The following is a 27,649-nucleotide window of genomic DNA, read 5'->3' on the forward strand; positions in this document are numbered from 1 at the left end:
AGAGCCTGCTTAAGATTCTCTCCCCTTTTCTCTCTCTCTCTCTTTCCCCCTCTGCCCCCTGCCCTACTCACATGCTCTTTCTCTCTCTAAAATTAAAAGAGAGAACAACTTTATTTGCAGCTCTTCCTTTAGAATTTCATGCTAATGTTGCCTCTCTCCCTCCTCTTTATATTTCTTTGTATGCAAATAATTCTTGCATATTTCTTCCAATGTATTTTTCATGAAGAAAACATAATAGAAAAGTGGAAAATCAAAGGTAAGCAGAACAGATCAAGGCAGAGCTTCACCTTTCTCCATGAAGTGCTTCTGAACTTTTTAGATGTAATGCTCTTGAAGGCAAGAAACATGTCTATTTTATCTTTGTTTGTATCTGCAACATATTAGGTACACAGCAAATTATCTGACTGTATCAATTAATGAACAAACAAGAATGGATGAAGAAAGTAGATGTTTTTGTAAGGCGCTCAAGGAAGATTTATAGAACATTTTGGAAATAGGCCCACTTTGTTTCTGAAGGAAATTTTACTTTCAAATTAAAAAAAAAAAAATTTACCCAAATGAGATTTTGGGGGATTTCATGTGATTAACTCTTTACATTATCTTGTAGTAATTATACAGAAATCTCTATTTATGTAAACATGGTGAATGCATCATAACACTAGAATAAGTGTACAAATACTGCATGTCAAATTAGGTTATAATCACTTTCAAGGGACGTGATTTCCTAGTTAAACAGATTCGTTTACATCTTGTGAAATAAAAAATAAGTGAAAATAACTATATAAAATCAGGCTTACAGCTGGACAGATCTTCTTGGCAATGGTCCAGGCATTGAGCGGGGGTGTTGTCGGGGGGGTGGGGAAAGCCCCTCCAGCTGAAGGATTCTCAGGAAGACCAAGATGACTCTGTAGGCTCGGCCCAGAGAGGGGCCTTGGGCTGCTGTCCTGACTGCTGTCTGTCCCTGGCTGTCTGTGGGGAGGTGGGCTGTCTTCACATTTCAGATGAGACTCTCTACTGGGAGGGGTTTGGGAAGGGGTGGGGGAGGGAATGGAAAGTTGCTTGGTAGAGGAGAAAATGAAGTCAGTTCAACATTTCACCCATAGGTAAAAAGCATAACACAATAAGTCAGGGACCCTCTAACTAAAAAGCGAATAGTTGAAGTAGCATTGGAATCATAGTTTAGAGTCAGAGTTTGAGAACCATGGATCATCTGGTACCATGCTCATAATACAGATGGGGAAACCAGCCACGAGGTGAGAAGCAGCATGAGAGGGAGACCCATAACTCGTCTTCCCAAATCTGGCACTTATTTATGAGGTGACTAAAGCTCACCCTTTCAGTGAGACGACTTTTGAAAAGCTGCTCATTTTGTTGCATATTTTTGAGAAATACTTTTCACATTGCCCTGACTTAGCCAACACTTTCTGCAGTGCTGCCTTATGTCAATGGCAGAAAGGCATGTTCCTAACCTTGGCCAGACGTAGCATGTAATATGGTGGCATTCTCTATGGCTGATCGTACATAGTTTGCCTTTCCCTAAGCTTTGGTAAGCAGGGGCTTTGGTTACCTTTTCACTGTGTCCCCATCATATTCAACTGCTACTTATTTTTGTTAATTACAAGAAGTCACCAAAGCCGTGATTTTTTTTTTTTTAACCCATGAATTCTGACTTGGATATAGCTCCACATTTCTGCAGTTGAGTAAATTTTTTTTATTTAGTTGATACTCATGTTTGTTTAAAATGTTCGTTGAACACTTGTTCTATGCTGTACTGCATGTATATTACCTTCTTCTCGTGTTCCATTGGTTGAATTGTCCTGAGCAGGGCTTGGCAAACTATGGCCTGTGAGCCAGATCTGGCCTACTGCCTGTCTTTGTAAATAAAATTTTATTGGAAGACAGTCACACTCATTTGTTTGCATATTGTCTATGGCTGTTTTTGCACTACAACGGCAGTGCTGAGTAGTTGGGATGGAGACTATATGGCCCATAAAGACTAAAATATTTGCAATTTGGCCCTTCACAGAATATTTTGCCAGCCATGGTCTTGAGTGTGAACACTCAATTATCTGGCTGGCTTCATAAGAGAGCCAAATAAAATAGATGACACTAAATTAGCCACCCTGAGTGCTTCTCACTCTCAAGTGTTTGTGGCCACGAGTCACAACCATGGCACTAGGCAGTGAGGAGAGACCTGGCAAAATAGTCTCCTAAGAAATACAAGCCTTCTCCGCATTCATTTATTTTCAAGTCCTGTTCCTAGAACCATCCCTAATCTGTACTAATATTACAAACTTGTAGCTTTTGCATTACGAATTTATTGTTATTTCTTTTACCTCCTTTTTTTTTCAAGGAAAAGGTAATTAGGCTATAAACAGAGGCCTGACAACTAATTTCAGTCAAGGCAAAATTAATACAAAGCAAGCAGATAATTTCAGTCACATGAAATTAAAATAGATATTTTTTAATGACATTCTAAGAAAAATCCAAGTCTATTTTTTTCCCTTTGTTTTCTCTTACCTCACCCAGTTCTCATGCAATCCCCTACTTGTGCAGGTAGTGACATGTGCTAATTTAGGTGAACTACCAGCCCACGGCTATAGCTGTCCTCACGGCTCCTTCTTTCTGTCCTCACTGTTGATCTTTGCATGGAGACCTGCTTCTTCTCTCTCCTTCTCAGGGATTCCCGCACACAGAAAAGACAGGACATTTGAGGGAAAGGTAGTCACTGCCCACCCCTTAAGTTTCTAAATTTTCGTGGACATTAATAAGAGCCCATTCGCTAAATCTGTTTTAGAACTTCAAGAATGTAAAGGTTAGTGCCACCGTGGGTGTGTGGGTGTGTATTTCTGGGGGGAGATTCCAACCTTGCTGTGTTCTGTCACTCCAAGAACATATTAAATATGCATCTCAATGTCAGCAGCACCTTCAGATGCTATCTCCAAAATTATCACCTGCCTTCTGAAAACCATAACCCTAAAAATATTGATTGGTTAAAAGGCAGGATCTGAAGGAATGAGCCAGTGTCTCTGTGAATTATCCTAATCAAATAAGGTTAGTATTAACCTAGATACTCACCGATCTGCCAGTATTTGGTTTGAAATGTAGGCATCTCAACTGAAGTTATGTGTTTCATTCTTTTGAATATTTCTCCCAGACATTTAAATACATTACCACTAAGCCAGAACCAAGAAAAGCATAAAAAGCATTTTAGGGAATAAATTCAGCAAGTTTCCATTTGTACCAGATAGTAAAATTGTTGACATGCATTATGAGGCATGTGTATTTTTCAGCCTGTCAGGTCTCAGTCACGTGCTCCAGGTGGAATATTTTGGCTGCTAAGGGTTACGCAGGAAGGTCTCAGACCATGTAGGTAGTAGTGCTTCCTAATAAAAAGAGAATTTCCAAGTCACCTGGCTGGCTATTTAGGCAAGTCAGAAGAAAAGCTTATTTCATTAATTATGCTATAAATGTAACTTCACTGAAGGGTAGCCAGCTAAATATAAGATGAAAGAGCTGGTAGGGATTCTCTCCATTGAAGTGTTGAGCTTTACGCAGTTTTATTTAGAGGCACTTCCATTACTAAGGAGGCTATGAGTTGATCGACTGTGTCTTAGAATTAACTACAGTGGTGAAAACACAAATTGCAAACCAGCATGAAGTCACAAAGGGAAGGGAGAAGAGAGAAGAAGTTAAAGTCGGGGACTCACATGTACTCTCCGTTTTCCTTTACAGAAATAAGTGTCGGACCAGCTGCCTGGAGTCCGACGTTAGCCAGAGCGAGCCTAATTACTGGTAGGCAAGAGGGCCTGATGCGATGTGCTACACGCACGGCCTTCCTCTCTGCTCTCATTTGCTTCTGGTTTCAGAGGAGCCTGGAATTTTGTTGGAGGGAAACAATTGCGTTCCCTCTGCTCGATATGCTAGGATGAAATATGATTGGTAAGGAAAGAGAGGACCTGGCCCGGAAAGTGTCTTGGCCACAAATTATTTGTGTGGGCACCAGAGGAAGGTTCCAGTGCTCTACTGTGTGGACAGAGGGGAGGAGGCCACGAGGGCTCGGAGCGGGCTTAGCGCCACCACCAATTCTGAAGCCTTTTGTGGGCACCCCTCATTCCCGCCAGAGACTGTCAGCCCCAGCCTCGTCAGCGTTCCCTTTGTGCTTCCCAATGGAGAAGGCAAGTGCAGATCAAAATTAAGCTTTAATCTTCTCAGAGAGTAATACTACTGTTTTTTCCCCCTTTTCCTGATTCCTTGACCGATTTCTCTCAAGATTCAGGGCTCAGAAAAATGTTTAAGTTTCCCACAAATGGCTGGGATGCAATTTTTTCATGAAAACACTAAATCACAGTCTATCGAAGGGTAATTCTTTGTACTCTGTTATGCACATCTCTGTGTTTCCTATGGTGACATCAAGACACTGTTGGTGACTAAATTGTTAAATAAACGCTGAAGATATTTAGCTTTTATTGGCGTTTCCTTTTCAGTTTGCCAATGATTCTACAACTGTTAGTTCTTTTGCTATTAGAAGATAAGCCCACAGCAGAGCAAACTTTATTCTCATTGCAGACATGAGGAAATAGATTCCACGGCAAAGATTTGACACAGGTTAGATGGCTGGTAGTTGCCAGATTCTTGACTAAAACTCCTAACTCTAGATTTGTAAGCATTATGCTACTGGATGGCTCTGCCCCCACGGGCCAGGGGAGACCATTCCTTCCCACCTCCAGGTTCAGTGATGTCATGTCAGTAGCTTGAAATTGGCCATGACAGCAGTGTTTACACCATGGAAATTGTCGAACGCCACAAATCAGAGAGAGTTGGTTAGTCACCTCCCAAGGGAGTTGGCTGTCGACTCTCTATCGGCATACCACCGGTTAGAAATCTGGGCACTCGGCAAAAAACTCTCATCCAGGTTTCTTCATGTTTAGGATATGTTCCAATGTGCTTGATTTGTACGACAGTAAGTTTCTTTGTAAAACCTTTTAAGTATATCCTTTTGCAGTCTTTTGAAACTACACTTAGGAGAACATCAAAGTATCTTCTTGGAGAGGGAGAGCGAGGTCTGGGAATAAAATTAGCTACTTGTTTAAGGCTATGGGTGTTTGTGAACATGCAAGTGTGCTTTAAATTACACATAATTTTAAACAACTGTGTAAAAAGAGTTTTAAAAGTTTAATGGTGCTGAACCACGAATAGGAATTAAAAATTGAAAAGGAAATACAAAACTATACCTTGTTTTTCTGCTTTAAAAAATAAGTTCCCTTCTCATTTGCAATTAAGATGGAAGAATTTGCATAAAATGTGTAAAATTAGAGATAATTGAACTACAGTAGCTATAAAAGTAGCTTTTCCGCTTAAAAAATAAATCAGATGTCCACTAAAAGGGTGTAAGAGCCATGCCCCCCTCCCCCGCCTCCCTCTTGCATTTGGGTCTCTGGTATTTTTCACACTTTTATAGCTGATTTTTATTGCCAAACAATCCTTGGAGTTTGTGGCAGTTCGGAGACAGCAGCAGGCCCAGGCAGGCCTGTTAACTCTGGCATGTTAAGGACCCTTCAGAAGATTTCAAATCTAGCCTCAGCACCCAGGTCAGTAGATCAAATCTAGGGAGACCTTAGGGAGGCTGCAAGTGGGGGTGGGAGGAAAAGGGAACATGGGGAGAAAGGAAGACAAGAAAAGCCAAAGTACGGAAATGCCTTTAAAGTAAACATCAATAGCTGTTTTTGTTTCCCCCGAACCAGCATTTCCCCCAGGGAACCTCCAGTTGAAAAGGGCCAGTCTGGAAAAGAGTGCGCCAATGATCAAAGTGGCCACATATGATGGTCCCAGACTGATGCCTGTGTTCCCACTGAAGGAGACTTTCTTCCCGGGATGAGATCCAGCCTCCGCTCTAAAGGTAAGCTAGGGAGCAGCCCTGAGTAACTTCAGGAAACACGCGCTAGGCCTATTCCTGATGGCCCCCCGCAGAGGTGGGCTTTGCCTCTCCCATGGGGGCCCAGGCCCATGACGATGCACCCGCCCACGGTGCACTATTTATTTGATGCTCTCCAGAGCCGTTTGTAATATTCAGTGTTGGTAGGGTATTCTTTCCGTTTGCCTCATCTGTCCTCTTCCTCGAAACCATAAGCACTTCAGGGGCAGGACTACGCCTGTCTAAGCAGAGCACTGGGGGCGGGAGGGGAAATTTCACAGAGATGAAACGTGATATCGAAAGTGCCCACATGGGGGAAAATGTTCAATTCTCAGAAATGTGACAAAGCTCTCAAAGTGGTATAAATGGAAAAATGCTAGTTGTAGTTCTATACTTTCTGTGGCTGAGTTACAAAAATCACAGTTTAAAAAAAATCACCATAATAAATAAAAACAAGGAAAAGCGGCCTCTCCAAGAGCAGTGAGATCTCTCAGACTAAGCCATTTTTTCTGTGACCCTCGAACATCTGCTCATGCCACACCTGTGCATTATGCAATGGATGCCAGGGCATCTAGGAGGTATGTTAAAAATGTTTGTTGATTGGATTTGACATCCTTTACCCTCCGGAACCCAGAGCCTTCACGGTCAGCTCTGTCTGGAGAGGCCTTTCCGGCATAGATCTGTGCTGCTAACGCTCCTACTCCATCTACGTTCCATCTCTTTAAGATAAATAACAGGAAAGATCCTGCAGTTCCCTTAGCTCGTACCCTCTCTTTGGAAGTTATCAGCTGCTTTGATATTAGGGAATAAGCTTATTGATTTAGTGCGTACCCCTGCGTGGTAGTTTGCTTGCCTTCAACTTGAGGCATCCTGGAGATGATACGTCAACTCATAGTAGCAATTCTGCTGGCATCAGAGGCCAGTGGGGGAGAATATTGGTAGGATGCAAATATTCTGAATCCCAGCAAAACTTTACTACCCAGAGAGCTGTCTTCTCCATTTTTCCATTAGGCCAACCTAGATGTGCTCCCCGTTAGCCATGGGTATGTCCATTTTACTTACACCACGGCATGTCCATTTCCCAAAGAGAATCAACATAAACATAAAATTATTTTTACATATTCCATTTCCCATGTGAAGGTATGCGGCTAAAACCTGATTCATATTTAATAACACATATAACTACTGTGAATGGTGTACATTCATTCTTTATATACTCCAACCCAAAGTTCTTAGCACGCCAGGGTGAAGAAGTTCTGAAAGTGTTCTGTGAAGTTGCATCTTGAAGAATGAGGAATGCAGAGGGGCCTCTCAGACCACAGAGGATGGCAGTGCTGTGAATGACGTCTGGAACTGGTCATTGGCACCCGAGGGTGGAGAGAGCTGGAATCCACACCACCATTCCCTTCTTTGTGCATGTTGAGACCTCCTGTGACTTCAGAATCTTTGTCAGCATAGTATTACAAGAAGCAGTTAATTGAGGTTGGCCAGAGCAACAATGCTTCTTTGGCACTCTTGGTATTTATCGTAGGAGAGTATGGTAAATAGTGCTGGAAGTAGAATGTGCCACTTTCTGGATTATTTTCTTCTAGTTGATGAGTAGAATCTCTTCCAAACCTTGGGAAAGACTTGTGCTTTATAGATATTTTTTTTCTTCCTAATTATATTCCACTACCAGCTTTTCAGCCTGTTTACATGGGTATGTAAAAATACAGAACTAGCTTTCATTTAAAGCTAGAAAAAAAAAAAACAAAAAGAAAAACATAAAAGTAAAATACATACTATAGGATCTTCAGAGCTCCTGCCAGTGGACCTCAAACTTGGATTTCAGTTTTTTAGCTCTCTACAAAGAATGGCCTTCACAAACCCATCCAATGACTGCAACAACAAAGACAGGGCCCCACAATACTTGAGGTCATCGAGGGGCATCGTGGCACATTTGGGGCCACCTTAACTTCGTCTCTGTGCTCAGACTGTCCTTGAGTAATCACTGAACTCCCTTACCGTCCCGTGGGAAATGACACCTTAACGCCTTCTTTCCAAATAGGAAACTTCCACTTTCATGGAAGCGATATCAATTCTACTCAAGGTAAATTCTATAATTTTTCAAGAATCTTTTGTTTAATATGGAAACTTCAAGCAGAGGACCCAGGGCATTTTCTTTCATCAACGTGATTCTAATTTTATCAGAGCACTAAAAAGAAATCTACTTGGTTTTTTCTTGTCCAGTACTCCACTTGCTCTGAAGCACATTCAAAAGCCACCTCTCTGATCTGAAGACGTCTCCGCAGAATTATGTAATTGGACCAACGGTTGCCGGTTCCCCACACTCTTGCTACTTCGCATTATTGCAGAGCAGACTACTGTTTTGCAGACCTTCCTTATTGCGTAAATGGCTACATTATCACTGTATACACATTAGGACAAGCAAATGGGCCCCTTAAGGCAAATAAGGGTTCAAATAACCCAGACAAGGTAGCCCAACTGAATTGAGGATTCACCCTTGTTACAACCTCATTGCTTTATGGCACATGAACTAGTGGAAGGGACAGACTGCTTCAAGTGTGTTTCTACTGATCCTGCTGGCAAATCACAGCTTTATTACAGTAATGAGCCTGACCATATTTCTGTGCTTATGCATATTAGGCACCAAATGTATTTTCCGGCCTGCCAGCCTGTGGTAGTAACTAACACGAGCAATTTGTCCTGGGTTACAGTGTGTGTGCATGCATTAGGTATGAGCATGTTAGTTGCTTTGGGGTATAAAATACTACATGTTTCATCATGCGTATTTTTATATGCACAACTTAACTGTATGCAAAATAGCTTGGCAATTAACCAACACAACTTATTAGTTTACTACAAGATTATTGCATAAATATGTGAACTGGGGACAGCCACAATTTCAATTTGGCAATATTAAAAATTTTGTTGGATTATTAAATATCTGAAGAAATATCTCCCCCCTCTATGGTATAAGTGTTAAGGTTCTTTAAAAAAATATCTTGATTCTTCTCCCATTTTCATTTCCATAAATAACCCTGAGCAGGACCCTTTTCGGGAGGCTGTGGGATTTGAGCCGGTGAATTCCCCCATACTCATTGCGAGCTGACATTTGGCCTTTGACCCCATCAGCTTTCAGGCGAAGGTGAATGGTCATTATTGCGATTTCTTCCTCAGGATCACATTTTATGTATGCTAGTTATTGGGTCCAGGGTTATTAAAAAGGAACATCAGCATACTTCAGCTCAACCGCTAAGAACAGTGTATATGTTTCCTCTTTCTGTTGACCACTGGGATCGTAGAGCTCAGTGCTGTTGGCTTGTGTGACTGCCTTGGAGGCGTACAGGGCTTACTCCAAAAGCGCAGACACACGGAACCACCTCTCCCTGAACTCTTAATTAAAATGAACTCTTTCTCCCGCTTCGCTGCAAAACAAAGAAACGAACAAAACATTAAGTACGGAATACAGGATTGGTACAAAATAAAGGGTTAGCTTGGTGGGAGGCTGCTGCCAAGGGAATGGCTGCTCTTGCTACTTCGCACGTGTCACATGTCGTAAGGTGTCAGAGAATTACTTTTTTCCTCCATTCAGGTTGGATTTATGTAAATGACTGCACAGGACAGGTGCCTTTATTTAGTTGCTACTAAAGCCGGAATCATGTTGTACAAGAGCTGATAACATGAAATAACACGAAATAAGTGGGCTTATCCCTTCTGAAGCTTGTTTTACAGTACTGGTATTTCTCTTTAGCAAATCCTGCTGCGTTTTTAAGTAATACGATAAAACAACATAAATGTCTTTGTGGCTAAAACTGATTGTTTCAGGAGGAACATGGCTGTTTTATTCTTGTCTTTTATCTCCTCTACACTGAATTTTTGAAAACATGACCAGCTCCCTGGCCTGTGTGTATATAAATAGGCTATTTGCGTAGAGACCCCACAATTATTCATGCATCAAAGAGAGGGAGAATGGGAGGGAACCCCATGCTGATAATAGCAGCACCCCAAATCAATATAAAACCAAGACCGAAATGTGCCTTTTGCAGTCCTGTCACAGATTAATATGGTTCATGATAGATACTTAGTTCTCTGACAGTTTCCCCTGCACCTTCGCTGGGAAGTTGATAGAAATTACTCCAGCTGAATGCTTAAAGCAGATGTTATCCCATTAATTAGCTCTGGACCCGGGTACACTCGAGACTTTCCCATTTTCAGGCCGAAAGGAATTGGTCCCAGTGAGCGTGCTCTATATCCACATTTAGTATCATCTCATAAACAGCAGTGAAAACACAGCAGGCCCTTGATGAAGATACATTAGCTTATTTCTAATTTAAAGTTATGTTGCTTAACCTTAATGTAATTGGTCACCGGTGGCCAACTGTTTGTATAGTGTGTTGATGACCAAAGAGATGTAATAAATTATAAAACTCTCTGCTTAAATGGAGGGAACGACTGTTTTGTTAAAAGCTTTGCATGTAATAATGGTAAAATAATTACACCTCAAGCCGAATAACTGTGAAGCTGTTAATACTAACAACAGAGTTGTTCTCAGGATGGCTCGGTTCATCCCCATTTAAAACCAGTACGTGAACCTGGCTCTTGTATTTAGCAAAAGAGTAACTTTGAAAGTTCAATCTCACCCTGATTAAAATAAATGGGTAAATCGTCCTGTTATCTTAGTTGGGAATGATGGTGATGGGTAGTAGGGTGGTGGGGTGAATTAAAATAACCAATTGCTATGGTTAACTAGGAGACAAAAAACACAAACCGGTTCGTAGTCACTGCCAGACACGTCTTTAAAGAAGACTTGATTAGCTGGTGGAAAAACTGGGATAATCATCAAATATGAAAGTAATTGACACAACTTTAATGTTTAATAATGAATAGCCCGCCAGAGGCAAAATAAAGGGAAATGGTCTTCTTTTCTCAGAACAAGTTCTGACTTAAAATTTCTTAGGCCAAATATAGAGAGCGATTGCTCGAGGTTTGTGAACTACAATTCCAAGATTATAATTAAAGTTATAAATATCGTTAAAATGAAATCACACGATTAACAATATTCAATCTATCAGGGGTAATGATATTCATTCCATAGGTTTTCTGTATGTCACTGTGAAAAATCTAGTCCCCCCTCTCCCTGTTAAAGGTTTGTGACTTATTTTGAAATGCAAAAGTGAAATAAACAGAGTCGTGCTTCTGTCTGGATATGCGCTTTTTTTTTTTTTTTTTTTCTGTCCTGGTTGGACTGTGTTCACTAGCTTTGCTGTAACAAGTAAGAAAAGTAAAGTTTTTGCTTTTCTCGAAAGATTGTCCTTTTCTCTAAATATTTGCATTCTGAATTTGGATCACCTCCAAAGGGTGCTCGCTTCACAATAGAGAAAAAGCACTTCTCTCCCTTCTCACATTACATTTCTTAGAAAGACCTTCGAATAATTTAAACTATTTACAGTACCTCCAGGTCATTATTTCCCCTGACTCCACTGAAATACCTTGGGACACTATTTACGGCTGACTTTCTGAGTTACCCCACAGGATCAGTTTACAAAATGAGACTTCACCATGTGAAAGTCATTATTTTGTTTAACACAACTCGTAATGTTAAGGGATTCCACCCCCCTTTTCTCTTAATTTGCCACTTTCACACAAACACTGTCATAACTGGTAGTGTCAGTTATGAAAACGTCAGCAGCTCAGATATGAAGAGATGTACTCTTCAGGGCCAATATATCAGTATTATTTGGGGCTAATTCATAAAATCAAAGATATTGATCTGAAAACAACAGGAGAATTAATAGATTTATTTTTTCTTCCAGGAAAACAAAGGGGGGGGGACTTCCTATGCAATGAACAATTCTGCATTATGGATAATAACCTAACAGACACTTCCAAGCAGTCAGAGGACAGTGTTCCATGCCACGAAGACCATGCTAATTGAAGCTGTAAAAGGGGAAGTCCCCAAGTTTGTACAGAAAACAGTTGTGCTCTGGGAATAAGTTCAGAGCTACCCTTCTTAATGGTAAAAATGACTCTGTGGCTGTTCCAACTAAAAATCAATGTGGCTCACAATTTTAATAAGGAACATGAATCTGAAAACGTGTTTAGTATCAGGTTATATAAACACACCCTAATGAGATACCATAAAATCCATCACATTAAAGGCTGGTTTCCTGCAAGGTATATTAGCTAAAAATGCTCCATATATTAGGTCAGTATACAACGGAACACATAATAAAGCAGCTCTGTCAAGATAAGATGCATGTTTTACCCCTTAAAACTGTTATGTTTTGCACATTTTATAAGGTTCCTTGAATACATGAATAAGATAAGTTATTCCCATCTCTTTCTTAAGCAATCTCAGAAATGGCTCTGACCTGAAATTGGAATTCTTGTAAACACCCATCCGAAGAAAATGTGTGCGGCTCTGTCTTAAAGAGACGGTACATGTTTAATTATCCCAACTTCTTCTAGCAGAATACTATTAACGTGCACATTAGCATCATCTCATTGGCTCATCGTGCGGCTCCGCCTTAGGGGCAACAGTAGGAGCTAATCTTATTGCTCCCATGCGCATAATAATGAAATTTGGTCTTGTCTCAAGGCAGCGTTCTTTGGTCTAAAGTACAGCTGGAGACATTACCGTTCTGGAAAATTTCTGACCGATTCCTTGTCAAAGATAAAGAAATAAAATAAAATATAGTCCCAAACAACGACTGTGAAATATACTGCTTTTACCTTGAGTATCGAATATTCAGCGATTAAAGATACGGACGACTTCATGTTTGAATAAAGACAGGAGTGGAAGCTACATTAGTAGATACCCATGTTTGTATACATACCAAGGAGCACACCCCACATGTAAACTCCAGATAATCAGCGGATACCAATGCAAGTTCTGCTTCTGAACGCTATCTTCGGCTGTGTATAGGTGGGTTACAAAGAAAGCAAAACCATAGAGAGAACCCTTTTCCTCGTGTCTTTTTCATCTGTTTGCCAAGAAACAATGACAAGATCTCATGGAATATAAAATACCCTTGCCTTTTTGCATGCAATGTTGGAAAGCTCTAATAAAAGAAATATGCATACACCGCCTAGCACACACAGAAATACACGTGAATTCAAGGCTACTGAATTAAGGGAGGTTATTCCAACATTTCCCCCACTGTCCATTATTTGTATTCAAGGTTTTTGAAATGACATTGTAATCTGATGATGCACCAGCCTATTATATTGTCTAGCAGGACAAATATCCTTGCGTTTTCTCTGTAGAACTAACACAATTTTTCCATGTCAGAGGTGCATAATATCCTGGCGGTCATAAGGAATGATGCTATTAATCCTCTTGGGCAATCTCCAGGTCTGATTATTAGGGAAATAAATTTGCATGCTGCATATGAGCTAGGTGAATCACCGAGAGCACAAATTATATTTCCTGACAGCAAGTTAGAGGATGGAGCCGTGTCGCTTTTTTATCTTTCCCCCCCTCTGAAAGCTATAGAATTTCAATTCATTACATGAGATTGGTTAGAATTCAAGTCTCTTTTTAAGTTGATATTAAGTTGAGTCTGTTATCTCTGTGAAGGCTGGTAGGTTCCCCAGAGTATCCACCTAATCACTACTTAAAAAAATCGAAACGTATAGTTAGTGTCATGATTTAGGTACCCGAGCTCCTTTATTTATCAGCACAGAGTGAGATAATTTCAATTTGAGCCTCCATAGCCCTCATGAATTTAACTGACTTGAAAGCTTTTCACCCCTGCTCCCTTTCTCCACCCCCCCCCCCGCCTTTTGTTGCATATTGTAATAATAGTTATTCTGGGCACCTTCCTTTCTGCCATGCCAAGCATTGCACTAGGTTCCTTCCTCCGTCGGAGAGACTCGATTCCCGCCAGCCAAGCTTGCGCACACAGCCCCGACTTCTTTCTCCACATCTGACTGCCTCCTCTTTGCCAGCAGTACTGCCAGACGTGTCTGCATTCAACATCCATGATGAATGTATTTTTATTATTTCCAGGGGTTGGCATCTGAGAAACCTTTTTGCATTATTAAATTTGAGCAGGGAGAATGATAGCAAATAAGAGCATAATAAATTGCTTTCTGTCCTAATGTATTAATTAAGCAGACATTTATTATAATGGTTGTTTTATGGACCCATTGTAAAAATGTATGATTGTGTGGTGATACTCTTAGCTGGAGCCACATATGGTGACTCGGGTGGATGGGTGGTGACGTTTGTCAGATTGGAAAGGGTTCACCAGGTCTGGTCTGCAAATTCACGAGGAAGCAAAGGGGCTGGTGAAACAGGATCACTAGCATGCAAGCAGGTCAGGAATCCTTTTATTATTATCGTGGTTACGTGTAAAAATAAAAAAGACACATAGCACCCACAGTAAATACCTTCTGTTGTATAGTGCTTTATGGTTTTTAAGCTACATTTACAGATGAACGCACCACAAAAAGATACACTAGATTATAGAGCCTTCCTTCAATTCAAAAATGTGTCTTATTACCATTGTTTGAAACAGAAATATGTGTACGCTTTGGAATAATAAGAATAGTGGCAAATCGAGGAGGCAGACAATTTTGGAACACGTAAGATCTAAGTGTTTTAGATTATATTTATCTATTCAGAGCGAATCCACAGTGGCACAGCTCAGAGGGTTCTATCGTGGCCTTCTGATTACTTGAGCCACGGGTAATTGTCAGAAAAACAATTCTCTCTTTACCTTGCTTCTCCACGGTGGGTTAAGTGATTCATCTACCATTTTTTTTCCCCAAATAAATAAACAAATAAATAAAAGGTTCCAGCAAATTCTTCCATCACTTTGCTTTCCCATGCAGTCAGTATGGTTCTGGTACAATCATTTTCAGAACAGAAACACCTACCATATCACAGGTGTGCTTTGTAGGCACATGACTCTTCATAGTCAGAAAAATATTCTCTACACTTAAGAAAAGGAAGTAACAGTTGGAAGGAATTCAGGGAATGTCCATGGGGAGGGGCGCCTGGGGTCTCAGGGGCTATTTCCTGTCCCTCACGTGGGGGGCTACTTTTGACTTCAAATAGTAGTGTCTTTCGGTACTGTTTAGCTCCTGCCTGATGCTGGACATTGAAGCTGGTAATTAGAGTTGATTTGTAACCAGCTCAGAAAAGGACATGAGAATAGAAGCTAAAAATGCCTACAACCAGTTACCGCAAATAACGCAAACCAAACTCATTCCCGGAGCTCTCTTAGACCCCTCTCCTCTGGAGTTCAGCCCTTGCGCTGCCTGCAAAGCAGGTATCAGAACGACTGGGGAGGGGAGAGGGAGAGATGGAGAAGGGACGAGGCTGGAATATATTGATCACTGAGCACATAGGACAGGCCTTGAGCCTGACCGCTAGACAACCATGGAAAAGAACCGTAGAGGCCATGCAAGGTGCATCCATGAACCGGTAGCCAAGTGACACACAATCCTGAAAAAACGCTGCCTCCCTCTGCATGATGTGAAAATAGTCACTCGATTCAGTAAAAACACGCCAAGTTGACGAGAATCTTTATATTTAGAAAGTGATAAAATCTGAGTGATCTGAGTTTGCTGCTCTCATACCTTTTGTCCAGATATTATGTACAGGTTAGAGAAGGAATTTCCATTCCTTAATGGAGAGCACCTGGCTAGGCACCTTGTTTATGCTGTTTTCCATGGTCCACCCATGGCCTTACGTAGAGAGGAGTGTGGGTTTATTTCAGGTGTGAGGATGCCGAGGTCTGAGCAGTTAAGTCAAAACCTAAGTGCAGAGCTAGAAGGTAGTGGAGCTGGTGTCCCCATATGGTTCTGATGCCTGAAGTCTTGTGTTCTTATTCCTGGGCCAATGTTTCTCCCAGAGAGAGGGAGAGAGAAAAGGGAGAAGGAGACATGGGAAGAGGGAGGGAGAGAGAGAAAGAAAAAAAACGCTGGGAGGAGAAGAGGGACGGAAAGAAGGAGGAAAAGAGAGAGAGAGACAGAAAGAGAGAATTTGAGTCTTCTAAATGAAAGGGAGAGGGAGGTAAATTTGGTATGTTTTTCATACTTCTGCTCCAAATGTGAGCCTGGGTGCTCTGTCTTTACATCTACAAGAATCGCATGTAAACCGTTTCTCTCTGCTCTTGAGAAATAAAGGAAAGAGCTGGTCATCGCCTTTCTCAGAAGCTTTCTCAGGCACAGAGTCTATGAAGCTGCATGTCTCTGGATGATGCTATTTGGACCCAGACAGAGTCAGGTGTAAATTAAATCTTGATCTTTACTAGCTATTATGTCTTCCAGAGAGCCATTTACCCTTTTGAGTGTTCAATTATTATTATTATTATTGTTATTATTAATATTATTACATTTAATAGACTCCATTGTAAAACCTCATGAAGCACAGTAAATTCTTCCAGGTCTCTGGTCAAAATGCAAATTTGTATAGTCCAGACCATAAACCAGGCAGAATCCAATCCTCCTAGGTCGTTAATCGACGCAGCATTAAAACAGTACACTGATTGGCTGAGCCCAACACACTGAGTGTAAAACTCAGTGCTGAGAGTGGCAGTGATTAGCCTCTCGCCGTGATTGTGTGGAATCTGATAACACGTTCTACTATAATCATGGTCATTTCCATGTCTACATTTGTCCCGGCTGGTGCAGTGAACAAGAATTTTTACTTCCGTGTTTTCCCACGAGTCCCGTAATTACTCCAAGAGAGAAACGGTACTTTCATTGACATTTTACAGATGTGGAAACAGTGGCAGAGATTTGGAAAGACCTGCCCAATGCCACCACTAAGTAACAGAACAGGACCTGACACTCAAGGCCTTGGCCCTTTGTGGTACGCTTTCAGGTACCAGCATTTTGGATCTTGAACCTTAAGCTGAGGAGCCTAGAAAAAAAAGAAGAACGACATATTTTCTGCCACGTGTTTCAGCCAGCGTGAGGAACTAGAGAGCACCAAGCTTTGTGTAGGGTCTGGATCCACAAGGTAAGTTGATTGATATGTCTTTAAAAATTGCACAATTATCACAATGCTAATGCCACTTACATTTATATAGGGCTTGGATTCCAACCATAGCACACTTGTCCTGAAAACAAAGGCTAGCTTTGCAGGATTTTGCCCAGGGCCCTGGCATCCACTGGGGAGATGGCAGTCTCCGGTTAGCTTCAGTGCAGTGACCTATCATGACAAAAAAGGAATTTCACACAGCCCAAGCCTCTGACAAAACAGCTCACCTTTCAGGGAAAATGTAATATTTTCTGATAAGCAGCTTATGCTAGTTTTCTTAGCAAATAGCCCGGAAGCGTTTCTGTCTGTGGCATTTCTAGATGTGATAAGTTGAAGGGACCCCTTCTGACCATGCCATAGTCAGGCAGGCCCTTTTGGTTCAGGGGACAGCTATTTGGAAAGATGTAAACATGTGGCAATTTGAAAATGATATAAAGTAATTGATCACAGAGACAGCCCAGAGCATGCATTGTTAACAGAAATACATGTCCCTGTTTATGGAGTTGTAAACAGAGGAGTGTATATTTATTGTTGGAGGTAGAGGCCGAAGCCTGGGGCAAGATTAGGTCAAAGCCTTGTCACTTTTGCACATGGGCATGCATAAAAGCTATGCACATATTTTAGTAGCCGTGTTTTCTAACGCACGTTCAAAGAACAAGGGACAGGGGCTAGACCTTCCCGTTCTGGGTTTCATTTGCTCGACATGGCAACTTAATGAGGTGATACCATTACCGTTTCGTGAATGAGGAACCAAGGGCCAGGAAAATCTAGTAGGCCACGTTAGGAAGCTCATTAACAGCAAGAGTTACTGTTTGAACTGATTTCTGACTCCAAAGCCCAGGGTCTCCACCACCCCATTCTCCCTCCAGAACTGAAAAAGCGAGGTACGTCGTGGGGCCCAGGGCTCACCCAGATCTGCTCCTTGGTATGAAAACCTAGGGTTACGCCATCAGACCCGAGCAAGGATGGGCACCGTGATATTTTGTCCCTCTCTAATTATACATCAAAGAAAACCTGAGGAGGTGCCATATCTCCTCCCGTGTCTGAGTACCACGGGCTTGGTCAGGCTCTGGTAAAAGATGAAGACAATCCTTCAGGGAAATTTCCAAGTGACTTACAGCCTTTGCATTGCAAAGAATGCTACGGTGCCTACAGAGTTTGCTTTCATAAATTTGGTTGCAGGCTATTTTGAGGGAAAATGCATCCCATCTTCCCTTTACCTTGCAGGTATTCGGGAACTATTAGACCACATTTTAAAATGAATTGTGTGCACTGATGTTAGAGAGGGTTAGACTCTCTGAGCTGCCACCAGTGACATATGACTACAGTGACAGACAGTCAGCGGTATTCAAACTGAATTAATCAGAAAACACAGCCTACTTCAATGTGACGTTTAGAAGGAGGAGGAATAGCTACTTATTTACCAAAGGGATGTCACTGAACCATCTTTCTATCTGGAGATAGCCTATGGCTACAGAATCCTTTCAAACCAGCAGTAGAGCGAGAAACTACACTGGGAGCCAGGCCTTTCAGGCCAGTGGCTCTTGTTCTCTTGTCTCGTTCCTCGAGCCGGCTCTGGGTATTTCATTTTGGGCAAGGCCGCGAGATGAAGTGGGGGCTTTGTGTGCCTTGTATGGGGACCGCGGGGACACAGGGAGCCTTTGGAGTTGGAGGCCCTTTCTCTGATCATTCTCCAAAGTGAACACGCACATGCAGCACCCTGCGAGGAAGGAAACGTGCTGCTAACGGCGATCATGGTACCTTAATTTTACAAATATGTGATGCTAATTATGCAAACAGGTGAGAACTCTGAAATCTCTTCATCGTGCGTGTCATCCAATGGAAATATTATGCGGCCCGCCGCGACATTATGCAGTAATAATGTTATTTCACACCGGCTAGTTGACAAGCAGGGGCCAACGCTGTCTATCAAACAAAACTGTTGTGCCAGATTGTATCTTGGCGATAAGAAGAGGAGCCACTCGGAGTCTGTTTATGTATTAATCAAGGCATCAGACTCACATCAGACCTTCAGATACATCCTTTACTAGAAAATATGAAACTCTTCTGGATACGAGGTGTCTTAGCTAGAGCTGCTGCGACAAAACATCATAGACGGGGTGGCTTAAACGACAGAAATGTGTTTCTCACGGTTCTGGAGGCTTTAAGTCTGAGATCAGGCTGCCAGCGCGGGCATGGTCACCTTCCTGCTGTGGCCTCATGTGGCAGGGAGGGAAAGAGAGAGAGAAAGAGAGAGAGAGAGAGAGAGAGAGAGAGAGAGAGAGAGAGAGCTGGCTCTAGTGTCTCCTCTTATAAGAACTCTACCCTCATGATTTTATCTAAATCTAATTATTTCCCAAAGGCTCCATCTCCAAATACCATCACATTAGGGGATGGAGTTTCAACACATGAGTTGTAGAAGCACAATTCAGTCCATAGCACCAGAGAGTATGACTGATACCCCCTACCACTACCCCCCCCCCACTCCTCTTTTGCTCACAAACTTCTATTTAAGCTCCAAGTTAAGAAAACGGTATGGAGTTCTCAGAGTTGGTCCCATTTTTTTCTCAGCATAGGAAATCATCTGGCTGTAACTCCCCCAATTGCGTATGCTCCTCACACTTCCACAAGTGAGACAGACACCACGCAAATTTGTCATGAAGGCAAGCACACTACTTTGCACCCAGGACCAGTTAGGTGTGGTAAGACTTGTGGAATGGTTATGCCACTTGTCCCAATAAAAAGTGCTTTGCTTCTAGAACAGATCCAAAATGACATGTGCATTTTTACACTAAGTCACCACTCCTCCTTCCTACTTAGTGCTTACCAGATACTCTCAAATTCCAACATTCTGTAATAGTCACAGTGGGTAGGAGTATTCAGGTCTCAGTGCCAGAAAGGTCTAGGATTCCAGTCTGAAACCAAATCTGTGACAACATCTGTTGGACACCTGAAGGTGACACCAATGATTTTCTTCACCCAGTTAGTGTTGGAGTATTTCAGATGAGTGGTTGAACTAAAAGTGCTTTCAGTCCTTAGGTGATACATATCTAGGTGGAAATCAAAGGTGAAATTCTTTTCTTTCCTTGTTTCTATCTCTCCCTCCCTTCCTCCCTAACTCTTCTCCTCTCCTCTCCTTTCTTCCTTCCTTTCAAGAAGCTGTAAAAAATCTGAGGGGTTTATACCACTGAAGGAAGAGATTATTGAGTAATTACTAGCCACGACTGACTTGTTAAGAGCTTGGTAGAACTTAAAGGCTGAGTCTACATAGCACAACGTGAAGAGGATATTTGGTAATTATTATTTAATTTGAGCAATCTTTGCCAAGAGGTCCTTTTACAATTAATTAGTCTTCATTTAAACACAATTTCATAAGTGGACCTCCAAGTATCACCTCAGGAGTAAAATGCAGTACCAATAATGTTACTTTTATCAGGAAATATCATAACGGAATCTATGACATGGCACAAATAATTATCTATAACCCAAACAAAGCAGTCCTTAATGTTCAGAATATCAGTCCTGTGTTTCTCTTTCCCTGTCTCTTTCTCTTTCTTTCTCTCTCATTCAAAGAAAGAACATTTTTGACACCTATATAGAAAGACTTAGTAAAATGTTTCAATTAATGCAGAGTAGTTTTGCTGTGTGCCTTGAACTTAGAAAATGCTGTTAGGTAAACTTTTCAAGGATTTATCAGGGAGTTTCTTCCATAAGTTTGTAGTATAAACAAGGACCTTTCAGTCTGATTTGGAGGTGATGCCAGAATGCGAGCAACAGTTCCCTTGTATATATTTTAATTTGGCTCAATTCATTTCAACCACCTATAGGTGACACGTACTCTGTTGCAGGCACTGTGCTTTATAGGTAATTAGCTCCTGCTAGATAGCAAGTGTTTTACAGACAGGAACCAGATCTTAATGGACTTCGTGTTCCTGATGCCTAGCAACGATAGGCAAGTGTGAGCGAGCACAGTGTATTTGGGGAACACAGTCCTGGATGAGACTGGACAATGAGTAGGAGAGTACCAGGATAGGGGACCTGATCATGGTGGGTCTTGAATACAGCCAAGAGAGTCTCAAATAATGACATAGAAACCAGAGAACGTTCCTGCAGTAAAGACTTTAATCCACATAATATCCATGCTATTATCTAGTGCAATTTATCCAGTTGGCAATTTTTTGTGTCTGTAAAGAGTGAAATAGTAAATATTTTCTCTTTTGTGGTCTCTGTTGCAGCTACTCAATGCTACAGCCATTATAGCAGGAAAGCAGCTACAAACAATATCTAAGCAAATGGACCAGGCTGGATTTAGTCCATGGGCTATAGTTGGGCAACTTTTGATCTGGTTCAATGTTTGCTATTTTTTTTTCTAACAAAAGAATTTTTGACTGAAGTTTTATGAATGACAAGAGCAGTCCTTAATGAACAGTGTTATTAGTGTTTTTCTTTATCACATGCACAATGTATGGATCACCAAAAAATAAATGACAGTAGAACTCAGAAGTCACCATAACGCCAAAGCCTATGTTTGTCATGCTCAAGTGGAATTATAGGAATATGGATTGAATGGTGGAGTGAATACTGCAATGATCTTACCGAAAATAATGTTCAAACAAAAAAATTGAATTTCTGTGACCCGGTCAGACTAATTTCAAGTCAAAATATCAAGAAACCACTCAATTCTCCTGAGACATCTGTATCCACTTTCAGATGACACTCAGCATGAAGACAAAGACGAGCTGAGATCTTTGACCCGTGCCAGGTTTCCTCACACATGAAAACTTGAGTCACAAAAGGTACCTAGTAAGATTCTCAGGTGAGCCTCCTGCCGTTCCTGTCAGGTAATGAAGGGATCCGAACCCTGGACTGCATCTGCGTTAGGAAGTACCTCAACCAGCTGGTAAGAGTTTTTCAGAGCAGGGTTGTAGCCCTTGGAGTCAAGTGTAAACAAACACCTGGAACTTCTACCCCCTTCCACATACTACTGTTACAAGACTTTGTCACATTTGAAAAGATAGTGGTAATAATAACAATGGCCCAGCAAGAAGCTGACGGTAGCCCTTTGGGTGAGCGAAGATTGAGCTACAGTTTCCTGTGCTTCCTCTCCTCCACTGGCTCCCTGAGCATCCCTTCGCCCAGGCGTGATTTTTCTCTCTGTAGTAGTTTTTGAGTATTTGAATGGTAGATCACACACCTTTAAGGCTGTTATTTTCAAGTTTTAATAATGTTTTGCAACTCACTTCCTGTTTCTCAGCTGCCAACCTTGCCAGAAGCATTCCTTGTCAGGTACTAATTTGGGTGACGTGACGACCACTTGATCTAAATTTTTGGTGGGTAATTACTGAGTCAGAAGTGAGTAATTTTTTGATATCCAGTGGCAGTCAGAAAGGTGGGTATTTTACTACCCACTCATTAGAGATTCTCCAGTAGCGAAATGTCCTGAATTTTGCTCTGTTTGCAGACAGAAGAAAAATCTGACTGCTCAAATGAAAAGTAACTTCCTGCTTATCTGGCAGCACTTACAGGGTGTATTGAAGTTTTTTATTGTGAACCCGCTCCAGAGTTTCATTGTAGCTGCAATATTAATTTTGTATTGATCAAAGTCTCATGAAGTGACTTTCTCCATTTTTTGTTATAAAGATCTTGCATTTAATTTGAAGAATAGCTGAAGATATTTCAGTGATGAAGGATTTAAGAAATAGTAGAAGTCCTCACTGGTAAATCTTAGCACTTGAGAGTAAAGAGCACCATCCTTTCTGTGAAAGTGCTAGCCCTTTTCGTGTAATGCTTTTGAGTGGATACCTTTCATGTTTCTAAAATTGTTCATTTTCTTTTTCTACCAGAAGACATGAGCAATGGAAATGTTTTGGGTGAGAAATTAAATACCACTGGAACTTCAAGAAACTTCATGTACCCATTTATTGGAAGTAGTAAAATGAAAGACGCCATTTTTATTGTGGTAAACTTCTACTTTTAGTCACAGACATCAGCCTATCATATGATATCCCTTTAACTTCAGGCGGAAAATTGAATTGATGTTATATACACGCAATGATTTTTTTTTCCTTTAATAATGTCCTAAGATCAAATCACAACTTTTTGCTATAATTAGCCCAGTGCACATTTAGAGTTACATATTTTTTAATGCTTATTTATTTATTTATTTTGAGAGAGAGAGAGAGAGAGAATGTGAGCAGGGGAGGGGCAGAGGGAGAGAGAGAGAGAATCCCAAGCAGGCCCTGCACCCAGTGCAGAGCTCCATGTGGGACTCAGTTTCAAAACCATGAGATCATGACTTGAGCCCAAATTGAGTCAGATGCTTAACTGAGCCACCCAGGAGCTTCTAGAGTTACATCTTTATAACGCAGCTTCGATATTGAGAATTCTATGCACAGAGATCCAGTTCAAAAGTGAAAAATTGTCTAATTGATCTGAATAAATTATTTTAGAAATATTGATTTGTGTTGAATAATTCTGTGTTGGTTTCCCATGGCTGCTGTGGCAAATTAGCACAAAAACCTGTGTGGTTTAAAGCAACTGAAATTTATTCTCTCATAGTTCTGGAGACCGGATGTCCAAACTCTATATTGTTGGATCTAAATCAAGATGTCAGCAGGGCTATGATTTCTGTGGAGGCTCTAGGGATAACCCCATTCCTTGCCTCTTTCAGCTTTCTGTGATCGCCAGCCCTCCTTGGCTTGTGGCGGCCCCTCCCAAATTTCTGCCTCCATGGTCACATTGCCTTCTCATTTTCCATACGTGTGTGTGATCTCCCTCTGTGTCCCTCTTATAAAGATACATTTGATTGCATTTAGGCCCCACCTGGATAATCCAGGGTAATCTCCCGATCTCATTCAGACCATTAACTTAATCATATCTGCTAAAAACCCTTTTTTGATATATAAGATAACTAACAGGATCCAGGGAATAAGATGTGGATTTCTAGGGGGAGGGTGTTTGGTACCTGACTCCAAATGCTTACTGAATACTGATACGGTGCAATACAGAATACTGTCTACATCCTGATTGCAGTACTATCTTTTACAGGGTTTTGGACAAAGTAAAACTCACTCCCATTTGAGAATAACAAAGGTTGTTAAAGAAAGGGAAGTAAAAATTATGCAAATAGGTATGGGTTTAATGTTTTTTTTTTATTTTTTAATTAAAAATTTTTTTTTAATGTTTATTCATTTGTGAAAGACAGAGACAGAGCACAAGTAGGGGTGGGGTGGAGAGAGGGTGAGGGGGGACGCAGAATCTGAAGCAGGCTCCAGGCTCTGAGCTGTCAGCACAGAGCCGAACATGGGGTTCAGTGAGGGGCTCGAACCCACAAACCGTGAGATCACGACCTGAGCCGAAGTCAGATGCTCAACCGACTGAGCCACCTAGGCGCCCCTGTTTTTTTTTTTTTTTTTTTTTTTTTGAGAGAGAGAGAGAGTGCGAGTGGGGGAGGTGCTGAGAGCAGGGGAGACACAGGATCTGAAGTGGGCTTCCCACTGACAGCAGTGAGCCGGATGCAGGGCTCAAACTCGTGAACCGCGAGAGCATGACCTGAGCCGAAGTCAGATGCTCAACTGACTGAGCCATCCAGGTGCCCTGAAAATGGGTATGGAGTTGAAGGCAGGAATAAGGTTGTGAGAAATGCCTAGTGAGTGGAAGATTCGGATGGAGGCTGTAAAAAGAGGGAAGCTTGGCATGTAGATTGGGACTCTGGGTTTGAACCTTGGGTTCTAAAACCAGATTCTTGGATTTGAATCCTCACTGTTTTTTCCCAGATGTGTGTCTTTGTTCGATCTCTCTGTAAATCAATTCTTTCATATTTATAATGGAGATATGAGTATCTAACTCATAGGGGGCTTGTTATAATACTTAGGACACTTGGATCAGTATTTGCAAGATAGTAAAATATAAGTTTCTATTATCATTCTTAAATGTCTAACATCTCATGGTTATTGACTTAATTGCCCCAAATCCCTTCGGAAGTAGGTAGGGGTGCAAGTCTTACATGAGTTACTGGGAAGGACAAAGGTTTCTCAAATGAATCCTTTTCTTTATTAATCTCAGTCCAGCCCTATTCCTCACAGAGCCCTAAGATTAAATTTTAATGACAATATTCCGTGTGGTCTTTTTACCTACAGAAACTTCAAGTAAGGAGAGGGTAAATTTCAGTAATTCTAACATGCCATTCTTTCACGACTGTGTATTATAATCACTGCTATGTCATCATTTAGCAGTGAACAATCTTTCTTTCTTAGTGGTGTATGAAATAATGGCAAATTCTATAACCGTGGCCCTTTGGGTTTGATGAAATGTGGGGTCTGTCTCATGATATAGGTGGGGAGACTGAGACGCTATGTGCTTTGTTCAGGTAAGTCAAAGATCCACGTTTAGTGATAGCATTCAATTTCTGACTCAGTTGTGTATTTTCTTCTCCAGACCAAGCCTCTCTGGTGGTTTCTAAAAGACCCTTCAGCTAGGGAAGAAGCAGCATGGTAAAGCAAAAAGAACACGTGATTCAAGGCCACACAGAACTGAGTTCATATCCAGACTCTGTTGCCTGCGTGATGCTAAGCAAGTTGCCTGTCCTCTCTGAGCTTCAGTGAGCCCATCTGTTCAAAGGTGTTGATAATACATTTCTCAAAAGGTCAAGGTAAGCATCTCATCAGTTTCCTGTGGCAAATGGAGAAGGCTCACCAAATACTCCATCCGCTCCTTGAAATCAGGTAGTGCCAGATGACTAGCTCTGGCCCAAGGCACCCAAGAGCTGGTGTGCAATACTGTATCTGCCTCAGCCCCTGAGAATCTGAGGGATCATATGTTCTATAAGGTGCAGCTCATCCTCTATTTCTGAATAATTCTGGGGGACATATCCCAGCCCACCCCCAGACATTCACATGAGACAGAGCAGGAGAAAGAGGTAACCGTGTGTTCTGTTAACCTGCTGAGGTCTGGAGGAGGTTACTTATTACTATAGCATGCCATGGCTGTATCCATTTCACAATAAATGGATAACAAATGACCACAGACACAGCAGTTGAACACAACACACAGTTATTTCTGTTTATGCTGATCAGAAGTCCAGGTTTAGAGGGACCAGATCCTCTGTTTAGGGTCTCATGGAGCTGGAATTGAGGTTTCCGTGAGAAGGCAGGTTCTCATCTGGCATTAGAGTCTTCTTCCAACCTTACTGGTTGTTGAGGGAATTCATTTCCCCGAGCTCCGGAGACTGAGGTCTCATCTTCTTTGCTGGCTGCTCTCAGCTCCTACATTCCTTACCATGTGGTCCTTTCCACCTTCAAGTCAGCAACAGAGCGTCATGTTCTTCACATGCTTCGAATCTCTGATTCCCTCTTCTGTGGCCGGTCAGAGGAAAGTTTCTGCTTTTAAAGGGTTCATGTGATTAGTTCAGAGCCACCCAGATAATCTCCTATTTTAAGGTTAATTGATTTGTGGCCTTAATTACATCTGAAAAATCCCTTCTCAGCAGTACCTAGATTAGTGTCTGTGTGTGTTCATTGAGGGGTGGGAGTCCTGGGGATCATCTTATAATTCTGCCCATCACAACAGGATATCTTAATTTACAGAATACCACCCACCTAACAGGTGCTTAGTAAATATGAATCATCACCACTCTCCGATTGGACATTTATCCACATATCAGTATTTCAGAGTATTTTTTATTTTTAATTCTTTTAAACAAGGAAATATCACAAAAACACATCCTCCTTATAAAGAATCTTAGTTCTTTAATTGTAAGAGGAAGAGAAGCTCTGTTATAAGTTTGGTGAGAATAATATCAAATCATTTGCTACTATTTATATACATGCATAAATACCTGTATTGAACAAAGAGTATGGCTTGGTGTGTGCATGTGTATGAGGTTTTGAGTGTTTGTGTGCATGCTTGTTTTTACATGTTTTTACATGTTTTTACATAAGCAGCATCACATGTTTTTACACACATGTTTTTACACACGTTTTTACATAAGCAGCATCACACTAAATGTATGCCATGCTTGCTTTTTCACAGATGAGCAAATCTTCTAGATGTTTCCATATTAAAGCATATGAAACACATCATAGTCCACAGGTGTTCTACCCTATTGCATCAAAGCCTTTTGGTAGGCACTTAGGCTGATTCAAACTTCAACTTCACAATAATTGCATAATAAACATTCATGCATAGGACTCTTTGTAATCATGTATGAAAGTTTCTCTAAGTTAGATGGTGAAAAGCGGATTTGCTGTGCTATAGCATACATATATTTTTATTTATTTATGTATGTATTTATGTATTTATTCATTTAGAGTGAGCAAGCGTGAGCAGGAAAGGGGTAGAGGGAGAGGGAGAGAGAGAATCCCAAGCAGGCTCCACACCCAGCACAGAGCCCAATGCAGGGCTTGATCTCATTACCATGAGATCGTGACCTGAGCTGAAATCAAGAGGTCAGATGCTTAACCGACCGAGCCACCCAAGCACTCCAGCATATGTATGTTTTAAGTTGTGATCAGTGTTGTGCCTGGGTGGCTCAGTTGATTAAGTGTCTGACTCTTGGTTTCGGGTCAGGTCATGATCTCACAGCTCGTTAGCTCAAGCCCCACATTGGGCTCTGGGCCGTCAGAGCAGAGCCTGGTTGGTATTCTCTCTCTCTCTCCCTCTCTCTCTGGCCCTCCCCGGCTTATACTTTCTCTCTTTCTCAAAATAAATATATAAACTTAAAATAAATAAATAAATAA

At 41.4% G+C, this 27,649-nt stretch overlaps 1 long non-coding RNA gene across 3 annotated transcripts in view; it reads left to right on the forward strand.

The window, feature by feature from the left end:
- Positions 1-11,122, forward strand: part of LOC128773517 (uncharacterized) — a 241,260-nt gene extending 230,138 nt beyond the window's left edge. For all 3 annotated transcript variants that reach the window (XR_008417854.1, XR_008417855.1, XR_008417856.1), the window contains 3 exons: positions 3,736-3,942; positions 5,745-5,899; positions 7,144-11,122. This is a non-coding gene — a long non-coding RNA (uncharacterized LOC128773517). The remainder of the gene's footprint in view (positions 1-3,735; positions 3,943-5,744; positions 5,900-7,143) is intronic.
- The last annotated feature ends 16,527 nt before the right edge of the window (positions 11,123-27,649 follow it).

The sequence above is a fragment of the Panthera pardus genome, unplaced genomic scaffold, assembly GCF_024362965.1.
Source record: "Panthera pardus isolate Hobbes unplaced genomic scaffold, ASM2436296v1 HiC_scaffold_25, whole genome shotgun sequence".
Classification (NCBI taxonomy): Eukaryota; Metazoa; Chordata; class Mammalia; order Carnivora; family Felidae; genus Panthera; species Panthera pardus.